The following is a 7,153-nucleotide window of genomic DNA, read 5'->3' as shown; positions in this document are numbered from 1 at the left end:
GTCCAACCCCCCTGCTTGAGCAGGGACACCCAGAGCAGGGGGCACAGGAACGCATCCAGGCGGGTTTTGAATGTCTCCAGGGAAGGAGACTCCACAGCCTCCCTGGGCAGCCTGTGCCACTGCTCTGGCACCCTCACAGGAAAGAAGTTTTTTCTCATACTGAGGTGGAACTTCCTGTGTTCTAACTTGTGCCCATTGCCCTTGTCCTGTCATTGGGCACTAATTAAAAGAGCCTAGTCCCATCATCCTGACACCCACCCTTTAGATGTTTATAGGTATTTATGAAATCCCCCATAGTCTCCTCTTCTCCAGGCTGAATAAACCCAGGTGTCTCAGCCTTTTCTCATATGGGAGATGCTCCAGACCCCTGATCATCTTCGTAGCTCTCTGCTGGACTTGCTCAAGGAATTCCACATCCTTCTTAAACTTGGGGGCCCAACACTAGACACTATTCTATATGTGGCCTCACTAGAGCAGAGCAGAGGGGGAGCATAACCTCTCTTGATCTGCTGGCCACACTGCTTTTAATGCATCCCAGGATACTGTTGGCCTTCTTGGCCACAAGGGCACATTGCTGGCTCATGGTCACCTTGCTGTCTACCAGCACTCCCAGGTCCTTCTCAGTGGAGCCACCTTCCAGTAGTTCAGCCCCCAGCCTGTACTGGTGCATGGGGTTGTTCCTCCCCAGGGGCAGGACCTTGCACTTGCTCTTGTTGAATTTCATCAGGTTCCCCTGGGCCCAGCTCTCCAGCCTGTCCAGGTCTCATTGGATGGCAGCACAGCCTTCTGGTGTATCAGCCACTCCTCCCAGCTTGGTATCATCTGCAAACTTGCTGAGGTTACACTCTATCCCATCATCCAGGTCATTCATGATATGTTGAACAAGACTGGACCCAGACAGACCCCTGGGGAACACCACTAGTTACAGGCCTCCATCCGGACTCTGCTCCACTGATCACGACCCTCTGAATTCTGTTGTTGAGCCAGTTACCAATCCACCTCACTGTCCACTCATCCAACCCACACTTCCTTAGCTTGCCTGTGAGGAGGCTATGGGAGACAGTGTCAAATGCCTTACTGAGGTTGAGATAGACAACATCTACTGCTTTCCCTTCATCGTCCCAGCCAGTCACACCATCGTAGAAGGCTATCAGGTTGGTCGAGCATGATCTTCCCTTGGTGAATCCATGTTGACTACTTCTGATAACCTTCTTGTCCTCTACATGCCTGAAGATGACCTCCAGGATGAACTGCTCCATCACCTTTCTGGGGATGGAGGTGAGGCTGACTGGCCTATAGTTCCCCAGGTCCTCCTTCTTGCCCTTTTTGAAGATAGGAGTGACATTTGCTGTCCTCCAGTCCTCGGGCACCTCTCCTGTCCTTCATGGCCTTTCAAAGATGACAGAGAGTGGCTCAGCAAGAACATCCGCCAGCTCCCTCAGCACTCGCAAGTGCATCCCATCAGGGCCCGTGGATTTGCGAGGATCCAGTTTGCATAGGTGATCTCTGACCCAGTCTTTCTCAACCGATGGTAAGTCTTCCTCTGTCCCAGTTTGCCCTCTCTTCTCTGGGGGCTGAGATGCCCGAAGGCCAGCCTTAGCAGTAAAGATCGAGGCAAAAAAGGCATTCAGTAACTCCGCCTTCTCTGCACCCTGCATTACCAGGGCCTGTTCCTTGTTCAGCAGTGGGCCGGCTGTATCCCCAGTCTTCCTTTTGCTGCTGATGTATTTGAAGAAGCCCTTCATGTTATCTTTGACATGCATTGCCAGATTTAATTCCAAGTGGGCCTTGGCCTTCCTCATCATATCTCTGCACACCCTGACAACATTCCTATATTCCTCCCAAGTGGCCAGTCCCTTTTTCCACATACTGTGAACCTCCTTCTTCCATTTGAGTTTCTCCAGAAGCTCTTTGGTCATCCATGCAGGTCTCCTGGCCTGACTTCTTCCTCCTGGGGATGTACCGATATTGAGTTTGGAGGAAGTGGTCCTTGAATACTGTCCAGCGCTCTTGGACCCCCCTGCCTTCCAGAGCCCTAGCCCAGGTCTTTGAAGAGGCCAAAGTTGGCCCTCTTGAAGTCCAAGGTTGTAACCCAACTCATAGCCCTGCTTCTACCTCACAGTATCCTAAACTCAACCGTCTCATGGTCACTGCAGCCAAGGCTACACCCAACACTGACATCCTCAACCAGCCCTTCCTTGTTTGTTAGGATAAGGTTGAGCAGCACATCTTGCCTCATTGGCTCCTCCACCACTTGCATCAAAAAGTTGTCCTTGATGCTCTGTAGGGACCTTCTGGATCGTGCATGGCTCACCGTGTTGCTTTTCCAGCAAATATCAGGGTGGTTGAAGTCCCCCATGAGGACCAGGGCCTGTGATTGCGAGGCTACTTCCAGCTGTCTGTAGAAGGCTTCATCAACTTCCTCTTCTTGATCAGGTGGCCTGTAGCAAATGCCCACAACAGTATCACCCATATTTGGCTGTCCCTTAATTTTTACCCACAAGCTCTCAACCTGTTCTCCTTCCACTCCAAGGGAGAGCTCGATGCATTCCAGTTGCTCCCTCACATGAAGAGCAACTCCCCCACCTCGCCTTGCTGGTCTGTCTTTCCCGAAAAGCCTGTAGCCATCCATTACCACACTCCAGTCATGTGAGCTATCCCATCTTGTCTCTGTGATTGCAATGAGATCATGGCCCTGCACACAGATCTCTAGTTCCTCCTGTTTATTCTCCATGTTGCATGCGTTGGTGTACAGGCATTTCAGAAAGGTGCTTGAGCACATAGGTTTCCCCGGAGGGTTGTATGAGGACTCACTACAGCCATGCAAACCCTTGCGGTGGTTGGTCTGCTGGTTGCCATCGCATGAGGCCACCATGGCACCTTTATCACTGCTCAGGTTGTCCTGTCTTATTCCCCCATTGTGTGTGGTGGCATTAGCATTGCTATTTTGTCCTCCTCCCGCCAGGTTCCTCAGTTTAAAGTCCTCCTCACCAAGTTTGCCAGCCTGCTGCAAATAAACTCAAAATCAAAAAGAAAGGGAAATTCTCTGTCTTTTGAGACTGTAAAACAAAAGGATCTTAGTAAATATGTTTTAAATACTGTTCTGTACTTGCTCATCTTTGCTTTTCAAGATTATTTGTTTGATAACAGGGAGGAATAAATGGGAAAGGGGGGGTTCCCTCAGGATTTGACTGAAGACTTTAGTATGTGCCTGCCTGAAGACTTTAGTGTGTTCTGTGCTTAATGTTGTTTTTTTGTTTTTTAATTTTTCTAAGCAGAATGTCACCCCACTGACAGCAGTATGATAACATGTGACATGATTCTGGACCCAGTTTGCATCTATATTTGCAAACTAAACTGGGCCGGAGAAGGGGCTGAAGCAGAGGGGTGCCACTGTCCACACTGTGTGCAGCTGTGGGCACCCTGGCACATTTTGGCCTAGGCCAACAAGCACCAACCCAGAAGATGCCCAGGCCCTGTGAGCATTTCTCCCCCTTCTTGCAGTTCAGCTTGAGGACTGAAGAACAGATCCTCGCTGTTTTCTTTTCTGGTTCAGGGGTAGCCACTAAAGCTTCCCAAGAGAAGTCATTTACCTGCATACAGTTCTACTTTCCAGCTGTTTGCTGCCAAAGGCCACTGCTCACATTAGCTATATGATGCCGTGCTTGATGCTCAGATCTGGAAAATATTTGTAGCCACTTTCCCCCGTTTAATTTTTAACTGGAGCTTTTCTTGAACAAGGACTAAATAAAAATAAGTACGGATTTCCAGAGTCTGAGGTTTGAGCCTGTTTCCAGAGGGTCCTTTGAGAGCCTTTCCAATTATTTCCTTTCAGCTGGGCTCCTGAGTTTAGCTATTAATCTTTCTTCATAAATAAATCACTGTTGTGCACTAACCCTTTTTTGTTACTCTTCCTCCAATTTTTCTATACTTGCCTGGTAATGAATTTAATGCAATATTATTCATGTGATCTTACAAGCATAATGAGCAGATGGAATTGCTAAGATTACAGATAAAACCAGCTTAAATGCAACTGTTCATATTCTTTTGTAACAAGAAAATTAATGAATGCAAAGATTAATTTCTCACCGATTTTCATTCTTCTCTTTTTCCTCAAACAGCCTTTCCCAATAGGTCTTCTGTTGGAAAAGCAAGGGATTCAAGGAGAATTTACAGAGGAAAAGGGTTGGGGTGGAGGCAGATGAGAGAAACTAACAGAGCCCAGTGTTACAGGAAAGAACTTTACAGCCCTCCCATTCATCCCAATACCTTCCAGGCCTGGGTAGATAATCGCAGACTGTAAACCCTGCGTTTTGTTTTAGTGTAAGGCACTCTGATACAAGGGATTTGTGAATAACAGAAAAACTGAGAGAAGTGGTGAGATGTTGTTGATTGATGCTGTCTAGCAGCAGTGGGCACAGGGCTCAGGAGAATCCACTGGGATCTAATAACACTATGCACTTTTCTCTGTGGCCAGCTTCCACCCTGAATAAACCACCTGGAGAATGGAAGTAGTTCTGACAAGAGGGATATGGCAGCTCTGAACTTAATAAAAAGTTAAAATGCTCACATAACACTGTGCTGGGTCACACATCTAGTATGGATCAGAAGATACTCATGGAAAATGAAAGCACAATGACAGCCAAATTGCTGAAACCATTGGGGTTTTTTTTAGCATAGGAGAGATAACAAAATAAAGAAAAAAGCTCTCTTTGGGGTCCTCACACAGAGTGAAAATTAAGTTTTCCAGACCAAAACGCCGGAGACGTTATGGAATGGTAGACATGCGCTGTGCTTTGGGATGATACAGTTGTGCTGGTTTTGGCTGGGATAGGGTTAATTTTCTTCACAGTAGCTTGTATGGAGCTGTGCTATGGATTTGTGCGGAAAACGGTGTTGATAACACAGGGATGTTTTAGTTACTGCTGAGCAGCGCTTACACAGGGTCAAGGCCATTTCTGCTTCTCACCCCACCCCACCAGTGAGCAGGCTGGGGGTGCACAAGAAGCTGGGAGGGGACACAGCCGGGACAGCTGACCCCAACCGACCCAAGGCATATTCCACACCATATGATGTCATGCTCAGCATATAAAGCTGGGGGAAGAAGAAGGAAGGGGGGACATTTGGAGTGATGGCGTTTGTCTTCCCAAGTAACCGTTACGTGTGATGCAGCCCTGCTTTCCTGGAGATGGCTGGACACCTGCCTGCCCATGGGAAGCAGGGAATTAATTCCTTGGTTTGCTTTGCTTATTAAACTGTCTTTATCTCAACCCCGAGTTTTCTCACTTTTCCAATTTTCTCCCTCATCCCATGGCAGGAGAGTGAGCGAGCTGCTGGGTGGGCCTTAGTTGCTGGCTGGCATTAAACCACAACAACAGTGCTGCAGCTAATGTCCTGTTCCTTCAGAAAAGTTTTAAACCTTTAGTGATGGCTGCAGGCCAGGACTTTGTCATATCTGAGAAATCAAATTATAAGATGATTTTTCAAAACTTGAAAGGTTTTTCACTCTTGATTGCATGTAGCAATTCCTTTGTGACCCTGAAAACATAACCTGTTTTCTTTACTGACATGTTTTCTCCCCTTTTGTTGATACACAACGAGTTGTGTACTCCGATTTTTGTAGGGCTGTTCCCTAGTTTTTTGTTGCTGTAGTTTTTGCAATGAACTTTTTATTTTTTCTGAAGCATAAAATTTGACATGACATATGGCAAATAGACTGAGATAAAGTAGAAGGGCAAGTCTAACGTGGAGCTCTGTCATTTGCAACTTAGCCAAGATTTCGCTCATAAGTGATGGAAGAGTTTGTAGTGGTGGCCACGGTGTGTAGGGGTCTCCTCCCAGCATCTCCAGCCACGCAGTGCTCTGGGGTAGCCCTGACAGAGCACACAGAGCTGGAGGCATGAGGGCCAACACAGGCAAATCTGGGGGTGACCTTGAACTGTGAGCTGATGAATTTTAGAAGATGCCAAATTATGGAGGAATACGAGAAGATGTGAGCATTGAAAAGAAAAAGAGGTCCTTTCTTTCTGAGGATGTGGAAGGAAAAAGTAGAAAATGAATCTAAAACAAAGCAAAGGAAGGCAGACCTTCCATAGCAGTTTTTCAAGGAAAAAAAAGCAACACTTGAAATCTCGACTCTTAATAAGCAACACCATCTCACCTAAGCTCATTTAAAAACCAGCTCCTGGCTAGAGTTTTGATTAGTAGTTATGAGTAAGTTTCCTTTCACCTACAGCTTTCCAAGGAGAAAGGCAAAACACTGACTGAATCCACTGGTAAATCCCACACCTTATGAAGCTAGTAATGCATCATGGTTTCTCTTTTATTGTATTAGCACTACTCACACAACGTTCATAATGCCCCAAACAGTGATGATGCACATATTCTATACAGTGAGACTTTGCAGCCAAAATTATTCGTTCAATAATAAGATGGTCCCAGAAAAGCTTGTTTTAAGATGTAAAACAGAGAAAAATATTTCTTGACATGACATGTGGCCAAGGTTCTCTAACAAATAAAGGAAAATTTTTACTCTTCCTGCTCCTCTCTGTATGAGTCTGCTCATGCAACCGCTATTCAGAGAATAACAAATTTTTTTTTATATTAATGTGATAGATTTTAAAATTTAAAACTCTTCTCACATATTTACTTTCAATTTAAGAGAGCTGTTCCCATGAGGCATAGTTGTGTGATAACATACTTGTATTTTTGTTTCCAATGAAGAACGCAGTTTGCTATGTTCTGACTTGTTTTGATCACATGTGAGGGTACTTACAGAAGAGCCCGTGGATTCTTTAACACCATATCAACAGACACTAATATTCAGGCTGTGTTTTTATTACAAATGAAGGTATAGACAGTAATTTCATGTATTGAATCTAATGTTGACTTAATGAAAGACAACACACATGCAAATGTACCAGGTCATTCTTCCACAATATGTTTCACAGTAGAACTCAAATTTCACGTGTGTATTTTGAACTGTGCCAACATATTCCATTGATACTAAGTTTGAAAGAAGGTGTTTATTAAAAAGGCTTTTTTCAGTGGTTGAAGGCCAGCCCAGTGGGATTCAGGGTGTTCACCCTCCAACATAATACTTGGTCAGGAACAGAAGTAGTTTTTTCTTCTTTCCTAGTAATGATGATTCCTT

This window comes from Phalacrocorax carbo, chromosome 1 (genome assembly GCF_963921805.1).
Source record: "Phalacrocorax carbo chromosome 1, bPhaCar2.1, whole genome shotgun sequence".
Classification (NCBI taxonomy): domain Eukaryota; kingdom Metazoa; phylum Chordata; class Aves; order Suliformes; family Phalacrocoracidae; genus Phalacrocorax; species Phalacrocorax carbo.
This window is presented reverse-complemented; position numbering follows the sequence as displayed.